Genomic DNA, 10,927 nt, shown 5'->3' on the forward strand with positions numbered 1-10,927 from the left:
GGCTGCAATTCGAAACTGGCCACCGTAAATGCCCAAAACCCCCACCACCTCCTAATAGACAGTCTCCTCCCCACCGCATGTATATATTCCCTCCCCGCCGTATGTATATTTCCCTCCCACCCACCCACCCCCTCCTAATGTACAGTCCCCTCCCCATCATATGTATATACTCTGTCAGGATCTAGGGGTAACAGTACTGTATATTTGAATACCGCTTATGTCACAAATGTACCAGTACCAAATACCTATATGTCCCTATGCCATAAATGTCATGTATGTTGTGTATGTCATAAATGTCTATATGAATTGAAAATGGGGGACCCTGATGGAAACAAGACAAACGTCTTTCTCAGGTCTGCATCCCCTTAACAATTGTATGTATTGAGCCGTACTGTATTGTACCCATTCTGCAATCTGTTAAATAAAGTTTTCATTCATTCATTCATTCATTCATTCATTCATTCATTCATTCATTCATTCATTCATTCTACATCTATACATTTATGACATACCAGATTTACAAATACAGTACTGTTTGTGATACAAAAAGAGTCTAAAAAAAAAGTGAGTACCGGTATATACATTTGACGAAGAAAATGTACATTGGAGGAGGTGGGGGGGGGGGGGGGGGGGGATAGGTGGGGGGGGGGGTAACTGTACATTGGATTATCTACGAAACCTTACTTGGTTCCAAGAAGAGGGTCTTGTGTATTACTGGGTTAGCACATTTACTGTACATTGGAGGGGGTTGGGTTAGGACATTTACAGGGGCCAGTTTCGAATTGCAGTCTCCCGTAGGTGCTCCTTGAGAGTGGTTTTGAAAGTGGGTAGTGATTCACATTCCTTTACAGCTGTGGGTAGGGCGTTCCACATTGATGTGGCAATTGCGAAACGTGTTTAGTCCCTTGTTTGAGCGAATCTGGGTTTAACATGATTTGTGGAGCTGACCTTTGGGAAGTATTTTGACATGTACATGGGTATCTTAGTGGTGTAGTGTATCTTGTAGACCAGGCCCATTGCAAGTTGCTGTACTCTGTCTTCTACTCTAAGCCATCCTAGGTTGTCAAAGTTGGCAGGGATGAGGTGGGTTCTAGGAGTAAGGTCAAGTAGTAGTCTGACCAGTTTGTTTTGTGATGTTTGTAATCTTGTTTTTAGCGCCTTTGAGGTACTTTGGTACCATGAGGTGCAAGCATAGTCGTAGTACCCTTGAATGAGTGCTCCTGCCAGAGTCTTCATGGTATTCTTGTTTACCAGAGAGGAGATCCTGTACAAGAATGGAGTTCGTTGGTTGACTTTTTTGATTACATTGGATGCCATTTTGTCACAGGAAAGATTTGCCTCTAGGATGGAACCTAGGTATGTAATTTCGTCTTTCCTTGTGACAATATTGTCACCCACTGTAACTGAGAAGCCGTCGGATAGCACGGGATACCCAGTTACAAGACATCACCTATCCAGTTATCCTGCGCCACCCAGTTGGGCAGCGCGTGCCACGCAGTTGGACAGCGCGAGATACTCAGTTGGACAGATACCCAGCTAAGAACTTTCTATAGCCAAAATAGGATGTATATGTCTTTGCCCTATCAATGCTGGAAATGTACTGTATTCAGGCCTTAGTCTAAGATGAATGCACAATAAACCAATGTGAAACTAATGGAACACTAAACCCAGAGCACACATTACAGTCTGCCTGGAGAGAAAAGATAAAACATAATAGATAATGCTCTATGCCGTGATTCCCATCATCTGAGTGTTAGAGGGTCACATTGTGATTGTAACCGTGTGATGTTTTTCCTGGTTTACAGTCAGGGTACTCTTGGGTACTCAGTGATGCCTTGAGTGTCATTGTTAACAACAGGGCCACCGTGGTCTACTCTACACCGTAGTCTGCTATGTCCTGTTCAGAAATAATCACATTGTGTCAACATCCCTGTATGCCATAGAGCCAAAGGGGTCATAGATTGTACTGAACTTAAAGGGTATGATTCCATTGTGAAACAAACTCTTGGCTTGATCTCTGGATTCTCCCCAAAAACACAAAGTGCAAAGCCCACAGATTTACTTCATTTGTGGAATTAAAAATATCATGACAATGTTCCATGTGCTGGAAAAGCTGTTTAAAAAAAGTCAGACACTACCCCATGCTATGCCGATGATTGATGATACTCAACTCTTCCCCTCCTTCCCTCCCTCAGATATCCACGTCTCTGAGCGGATCTCGGCCTGTCTGTCTGACATCTCCGCCTGGATGACGTCCAACCACCTCAAACGCATTCAGAACGCAGCGGCCCGCCTGATCTCAAACCTACCGAAGTCAGCCCATGTCACCCCACTTCTCAGGGACCTGCACTGGCTCCCCATGGCCGCACAAATCCGCTTCAAGGCCCTCGACCTGGCATATCGTGCGGTGAAGGGAGCGGCTCCCGCCTAACTCCGGTCAATGGTCTCTAACTACACACCCTCAAGACCCCTACGCTCTGCATCTTCTGGCCGCCTCAGACCCACTCCTATCCGAGCTCCAGGAGGGTCATCAAAGAGAAGTCGCCTATTCTCAGTCCTTGCCCCACAATGGTGGAACAAACTTCCCACCACAGTTAGGACAGCCGAAACCCGTCCAATCTTTCGCCGTCGACTAAAGACGCACTTCTTCAATCATTATCTGAAATTAAATTTAAAAAAATTAAAAATAAACTCTAACCCTAACTAACCTTACTGTCATGCACTTGTCCTAATATACTAACCTACACTATAGCACTCAACACTTTGATGAACATTGTTACTCAGCTGATAGAGTTGTACCCTTCCTGCTGTCTTGTTGTACAAAACTTGTAAGTCGCTTTGGATAAAAGCGTCAGCTAAATGACCAAATGTAAATGTAAATGTATGTGCCAGTGTTTGGGGTCAGGTTGTCCAGGAGGTTGACTGATAACCTGTCTGTGTTTATACTGCAGAGATGGTGGCCATAATCCTGGCCTTGCAGTGGGTTGAAGAGGTTAGGCCGGACAGGGTGGTCGCGTGTTCGGACTCTGCGTCTGCCCTGGAGGGTTTGTCCGCCCCTGTGTCGTGTAGGGAGGACCTGGTTACAGAAGTGCATGTAGCGGTTTATAGGCTCGATAGGATGGGTGTTAGTTAGGGTCAGGTTTTGTTTGGTACCGGCACATGTGGGGGTGAGGGGAAATGAAGTGGCTGATGGTTCGGCTAAACGGGCGCTTGGGATGGTGGGGGTGGAGCTGGTTGTGCCGTTTTGGCAAAGGGGAGGCGAAAGCCCTCATCAGAGCCGCAACTGCGGTGGAGTGGGATAGGGAGGTGAGGTGGCGGCACCTGTATGCGAGCCAAGCCTCTGTGTCCAGGTCGACGGTGGGGGGGCTGGATAGGAGGGGGGGGGGGGGGGGGGGTTGTGTGGGCCAGATTGCGGCTGGGGCACTCAGGGCTCACTTCCTCGTTATTTAGGGTGGGGAGGCATGGTGGTTGTCCTTTTTGTGTGGAGTTGGAAACAGTTGAACATGTGCTGCTCCATTGTGCTCGGTGTGAGAGGGAGAGGGGGGGTCTTGTGGGGTCGGGTGAGGGAGAGGGGGGGGGGGGGTACAGATTTTAAATTGGGTGGATTGTTGAGTGATGTAGTGGGTATAGTAAAGGCGTGCAGGATTTGGTTTTGGGGTTTGTGTTTTCAATTGGTTTGGGGGGTAGGATTATTTAAAAAAATAGTTTTCATTTTGTTAGTGTTTAGGTTTTATTTTTTATGTGTATTCGTTTTGTATAGGGTGGTGATGTTAGGGTTGGGTATTTTGTTGTTTGGTTTGTTCTGGGTTTGTTGGTTTTTCTTTGTTTTCTTTTCTTTCCTGGGTTCTTGTGCCTTGTGCCAGCAACTTGCAATGGGCCTGGTCTACAAGATACACTACACGACCAGGGTACCCATGTACATGTCAAAATACTTCCCAAAGGTCAGTGAATACCACGATCACAACACCAGAGGGAGCTCCACAAATCATGTTAAACCCAGATTCGGCTCAAACAAGGGACTAAACACGTTTCGCAATTATGCCACATCAATGTGGAACCCACTTTCAAAAACACTCTCAAAAAACACCTACGGGAGACTGCAATTCGAAACTGGCCCCTGTAAATGTCCTAACACAACCCCTCCAATGTACAGTAAATTACCAAGTATGGTCTTGTCAATATTCCAATGTACAGTTTTGTTTGTACAGTTGCACAGTGTCCCCCACCCACCCTACCCAACCCCCCCCCCCCACTCCTACCCACCCCCCCCCCCCCCCCCCAACCACCTCCAATGTACAGTCCCCCCCCCCCCCACCTACCCAATCCAATGTACAGTTTCTATGTCAAATGTATATACTTTTTTTCTGGACTCTTTTTGTATCACAAACAGTACTGTATTTGCAAATCTGGTATGTCATAAATATATAGATGTAGCAGTACTGTCTATCTGTATGTCATGTATGTCATATATGTTACGATGAATTGAAAATGGGGGACCCTGATGTAAACAAGACGAGAGTCTTTCTCTGGTCTGCATCCCCTTAACAATTGTATGTATTGAGCTGTACTGTACTGTACCCATTCTGCAATCTGTTAATAAAGTTTTCAATCAATCAATCAATCAAGTGCGGGATTTGGTTTTGGGGTTTGTGTTTTCAATTGGTTTGGGGGGTAGGATTATTTAAAAGCATTGTTTTCATTTTGTTAGTGTTTAGGACAGGTTTTATTTTTTTATGTGTATTAGTTTTGTATAGGGTGGTGATGTTAGGGTTGGGTATTTTGTTGTTTGGTTTGTTCTGGGTTTGTTGGTTTTTCTTTGTTTTCTTTTCATTCCTGGGTTCTTGTGCCTTTTATCCGCTCCAGTTGCCGGGTTGTACAGTAGGTGGCGGTATGCGCCTTTCTGTGGTTGCGACCCGCCATTAACGCCATAGAGGAAGAAGAAGAAGAGGAAGAAGAAGAAGAAGACGCGACTCTGCAGCTAACTAACTAATGTAACTATGGACGGAGATGAAGTTCTAGAGTTTCTGACAGTGAACGATTTCACCACGTTACCTTTTGAACAACAATTGGAAATGATAGCAAATGGAAGGCCGACACCGACATTGTTTATTCAGTCGGGAGCGAGTACGCAGCAGCAACAACGTTCTTTTAACCACGAACACTACAAACGAACAGAATGGCTCACTGGATCGGCGAAGCGCAACAAGCTCTTCTGCTGGCCGTGCCTGCTGTTCAACAAGGGCAAGGCGTGTTTACGTTACAACCAACACTGGTCCACCACTGGGTACTCTGATCCAACTCATCGGTCCATCGAGGTGCACGGGAGGTCAAAGAACCACATCACTGCGAGCCTGAAGCTCAGGCATAAACTGAAACACGTCGGTCAAGCAGCTGTCGACCAGGCTGCAGTGAGAAATGTCCAGAGACACCACCAGGAGGCGACACAGAACAGGGGCATCTTGAAGAAGCTCATAACGGCTGTGTCCTACATGGGGAGGCGGGAACGGGCGTTCAGAGACCACGACGAGGCAGCAACAAGCCTCAACAACAGAGGACAGTTTGTGGAACTAGTCAATGCCTTTGCCGAGTTCGACACTGCCATGGCAGAACAACTCGGGTCCTCCACGGTGTTCACGGGTCTGTCGTCTACCATCCGAGAGGAACTCGTTCAAAGCATCGCAGAGGTCATACAAAGAGAGATAGACGGTGAGATCAGTGCTGCACCGTTTATATCCGTCCAAGTGGACACAGACATTTCATGTAAATGCCAGCTGTCGATCATAGTACGCTATGTAAACGATAAGGGTGTTACATGCGAGAGATTCTTGGGGTTTGTTGACGTGAGCGCAGAGAGAAACGCAGAGGCGATCACTGCCGTTGTCATGGAAACCATAGGCAAATACAACCCATCAGCCAAACTTATCTGTCAGACATATGATGGGACAAGCTGTATGAGTGGTGTCCAGGCTCTTGTGAAAACCCAGTGTCCATATGCCCTCTTTATTCATTGTTATGCTCATAAATTAAATGTGGTTTTAGCTCAGGGGGTGAGCAATGTCCAAGAAGCAAAGGTGTTTTTTGCAGCCGTTGACAGCTTTCACGACTTTTTCACCCGGTCATGCAAAAGAACAGCTATGCTGACCGAGGTTGACAACAGCATTCGAGTACCAGGTGGTTGTGCCACACGGTGGAATTTCAAAAGCAGAGCGGTGTATGCTATACATGAAGGCCAGAGAGCGCTGAATATTGTTTTTGATAGGATCATTGCTGAGCCTGGCTGGGACAACGAGTCAATCGCCCAGAGCGGTGCTCTTAAACAAAAACTGAAGGAGTTTATGTTTGTTTTTTTACTTGGGGTTTTCCAGGCCATCTTTGGCATAACGGAACCACTGTTTCAGGCTCTACAGAGCACCTCTCTGGACAACATGAGGAATGCCTGTGTACGAGTGGAGGATACACAAAATGCTTTGAAGGCAATAAGAAGTACCACAAAGTTCCAAACCATATATTACAACACTGTCCAGACAGTAGGATGTGAAGACCAAAGACTGAACAGAGACCATCACGCTGACAACGACCCAGGCCTCCAGGACCATTACAGGCGACTGTACTATGAACTGATCGATGGAATCACACTTCACATGGGAGAGAGATTTGCAGACATGAAAAGCCTCTGCTTTTTCCGTCTCCTGGACAACAGCCTATTCTCCACGTACTTCCTGGTGTTTCCCAACGAGGATTTCACACAGATGATCAAGGCCTACCCTTTTTTTGACGACCAGAGGATCAAAAGCGAGTTACGGGTTGTCTATACTGATGCCTCCTTCCACAAACCACCAGGTGAGCTGCTGCGATCACTTGTTGAAGACGACCTGGTCACCATCTTACCTGAGTTATGCAAACTCCTGAAACTGGTGCTCACCATTCCTGTTACAAGTACATCCGCTGGAAGGCCATTCTCCTGTCTGAAACGCATCAAAACCTATCTACGCAATAGCTGTGGACAAGAGAGACTCGCACATTTGACGAAAATATCGATGGAAGCGTCGGTGCTTCATGAACTAAAGGCCCGCGGAGTGTTTTATGACCGAGTGATTGACTGTTTTGCCACCTGCCACCATGGAAGAGAGGAGGATTTCATTGCTCTACAAGTAGGATGGGGTGAGTGATTTATTTATTATTTTTTTTTATCATTTTTCTTTATTTTCCCCTCTTCACAAGAAACAAGACAATTTATTTATTATAATTGAAAACACAAACATACACACCTGTTGAGACATCTTCGCAGTACGCTGAGGTTTGTTTTCAGCAGCCCCTGAACTCTTTTCACCTCCTCTCTGTTACCTGCGTTGAAAGCCCTCTTCTTGTCATTCAGCAGGGCTATATATATATATATATATATATATATATATATGTCTGTCGTACTGTGGACAAGTTGTAATGTCTTCACAAGACAAATTGTCCAGTGAGTCTTTTTGTTTTTCCACATTTTGTATGTATTCTTGTTCTTTCAGACGGAACCCCCAAAACAGCGGCTCGGAAGAGAAAAGCGGAGGAGGTAAAGCAAACGGAACACAAGTGGCCCAGACTCAGCGCCCCTGAGGGGACGTTGTACCACTGCTACATGTGTCTGAGGTCCTTCACTCAGATGGAGGCCTGCAAGAAGCACCAGCTGACACACGGACCTTGCGGCGTGACCGCAAAACGGCCCCAATCGATCCAAATTGCACCAACGAATCGGAGCCCCCTCCTCCCCTCAGTGTTACCAGGCTGTCCTGAGTCGGGAACGTTACAGAGGAATGGAGTCCAGACGGGTGAGTACCAGTGAGCGAGCGCCCCCTACAGGCAGCGCTTTGGAACTGGACTGGTAGTGACCCGGTTCCCAGTGTACTGGTTCCCCTGCCAGGATCCCAACCCCTTGTTCTCATTTTCATTTCATTTCATTCAGATTCAGATTCCTTTAGTTTATTGTCACGTCATTCAGTACCCTACAGCAAAAAACGAGTGAAATTCACTTTTTTGTGGTTCCTCGACCATAGCAGCATCCCATATTTTATTCTTTATTCTTGTTTTTATTCTTATTATTCGTGACTTTTTGTTTTCCACTACCTAAATGTTTACTGTGAGCGATCAGTAGTGCAGAATTCTATTCTATTTCTATTCTATTCAGATCAACCCGGAAACCTCATGCTGGTCATTAAAAAAGAAGAGGCTCAGGTCGCACTAGAGGAGCACATAGACCAGGATGTCCGTAAGTTTCTTTCTCTCATCTTGATGATCTTCTCCTTCCTCTGCTCCAGCATGTTTGTCTCTGTCTCTTTCTCTTTATCTTGATGTCGTCTTCTCCTTCCTCTTCCTCCTTCCTCTAACGTGTGGTCTGCCCCCTAACGTGTGGTCTGCCCCCTAACGTGTGGTCTGCCCCTACTTTAGACCAGCCATCTCGTTTGTCCAAATAGCAAACATTCTAAATACTTCACTTATAAAACACAAGGTTACCCAGCTAATACAATCTTCTAACTAAGAGATTTGCTGGGGGGGGGGGGGGGGGGGGGATGATGGATTCCATACATAGATCACTAGATTTATCATCTTATAATACACATTTCACGTGGGGCATTTCCTGATCATAACAAGATGAGAGGACAATTGACCAATAGCAAACATTTAATACTTAACCTACAAACATGAAACTGTCCCGGGCGCGTGAATATTAAAGGCAACCAACTTGTGTTCGGCTTTTCTCTGATTGGCCGCGCCCCCACGCGCAGGCAAGCGCACGTCCCAAATGAAATCCAAGGAGCAAGCGAGCGGCAAGCGAGCGGCAGGCTGCTGTTCCAACCAACTTGTGTTCAGCTGCGGTAGCAGTGGACATACAGTACACCTCCTATCTATGTTGGGATTATGTTTGGTCATGACAAAACAATAAAAATCGCTGACAGAGCTCTCATATTTGCGAATGCATAAACTATATCTTAAATTATGGCGGATATAGTTTATGCATTCGCAAAATATGAGAGCGCGCCGCTGTCATTGAAGGGCTTCCTACAACAGAGCACCGCCGCTGCTGCTGCTGAAGCTGTATCAAGCCGGCGGCGGTGCACGGACGCCGGGGAAAAACCACCGCGTCGCCCCGCTGGCGCTTCAGGCTCAGCAGCCTCCACGGGCGAAATAACATATAACGTTACAGTTCCACACTGATGTACAGTGAGTGTCTAATATGGCTGTCGCGAAGTCATGCCTCTCCCTCTGAAAGCCCATCCACGCTGTGTATCATAGACTACCAGATTCGCACTCGTGTATAAACAAAGCCCATACAGTTATGAAATGCGCTGAACTAGAAAGCGTAAAGTTATTATGTTTCGCGTTCCATTGATTAACGCCATTACCTGCTGTGCTGTAGGAAGCAGAGGTACAGTAAGTTACAGTAGGTGTAGGTTACATGTTTAATCAAAGCCCATACAATTTTTCATAATATTTCAAATATCATAATGATGTGTTTTCTATATTATATCCACAATCATTCATCTAAAAAATTGTATGGGCTTTGATTAAACATGTAACCTACACCTACTGTAACTTACTGTACCTCTGCTTCCTACAGCACAGCAGGTAATGGCGTTAATCAATGGAACGCGAAACGTAGTCTATGATACACAGCGTGGATGGGCTTTCAGAGGGAGAGGCATGACTTCGCGACAGCCATATTAGACACTCACTGTACATCAGTGTGGAACTGTAACGTTATATGTTATTTCGCCCGTGGAGGCTGCTGAGCCTGAAGCGCCAGCGGGGCGACGCGGTGGTTTTTCCCCGGCGTCCGTGCACCGCCGCCGGCTTGATACAGCTTCAGCAGCAGCAGCGGCGGTGCTCTGTTGTAGGAAGCCCTTCAATGACAGCGGCGCGCTCTCATATTTTGCGAAGCGATTTTTATTGTTTTGTCATGACCAAACATAATCCCAACATAGATAGGAGGTGTACTGTATGTCAAATGTCGGTCATGTGGTGGAAGTGTTTAGTACAGTCACACAACAGAACACCGCTGTAGAGTACAGTCACACAAATGGGGGACCCTGATGGAAACAAGACAAACGTCTTTCTCAGGTCTGCATCCCCTTAACAATTGTATGTATTGAGCCGTACTGTATTGTACCCATTCTGCAATCTGTTAAATAAAGTTTTCATTCATTCATTCATTCAACAGAACACCGCTGGTTCGACCAGCGCTTTTGCCGCGTCTCTCTTTGCGCGAGGGCGTGTGCTAGTGGATTGATTGATTGGCCGTGTGGCCAATCAGAGAAACGCTGAACGAAAAGCTGAACACAAGTTGGTTGCCTTTAATATTCACGCGTCCCGGGCCTGCAGTCAGCCTATGTGCTGAGTTACACCCATATCGGATCAGAACTGTAGGAGTTATGGGGTGACAGTGGCTCGGGAGGTAGAGCAGTCACCTGGTAATCCGGAGGTTCGATTCCCGGGCAACGTGTTGAAGTGTCCTTGAGCAAGACACTTAACCCCTAATTGCTCTCGATGAGTAGGTTGGCACCTTGCATGGTCGCCTCTGCCATCGGTGTGTGAGTGAATGGGTGAAGGTGAGGAACAAATTGTAAGGCGCTTTGGATAAATGCAGCCATTTGGCATTTATTTACCATTTATGGCGGGTACAGAGACCGACACACAGACAGGAGTGCTTGCAACACGCCATCGCTTTGCGTGCATGGGTGTACTCATAAAGTGCACAACTACATTTTAATGCCAATATAAATACTTATTCTCTCTCTCTGCCCCAGATCCGTTGCTGATCATTAAAAAAGAAGAGGCTCAGGAGCGGAACTATGGATATGTAACCAGGGTGTTTCCACTGGGTGTTTCCACTGGGCTGAAGGAGGAGCCTGCAGACCACCAGGGTGTTTCCACTGGGCTGAAGGAG

General features: G+C 46.5%; 1 long non-coding RNA gene across 1 annotated transcript; it reads left to right on the plus strand.

Moving 5' to 3' along the window:
- Nucleotides 1-7,681: 7,681 nt before the first annotated feature.
- LOC311228776 lies at nt 7,682-10,927 on the plus strand. The gene is made up of 3 exons (XR_014619689.1): nt 7,682-7,814; nt 8,171-8,251; nt 10,788-10,927. It is a non-coding gene; the product is annotated as an uncharacterized lncRNA (long non-coding RNA).

The sequence above is a fragment of the Notolepis coatsorum genome (genome assembly GCF_963971535.1).
Source record: "Notolepis coatsorum genome assembly, chromosome: 5".
Classification (NCBI taxonomy): domain Eukaryota; kingdom Metazoa; phylum Chordata; class Actinopteri; order Aulopiformes; family Paralepididae; genus Notolepis; species Notolepis coatsorum.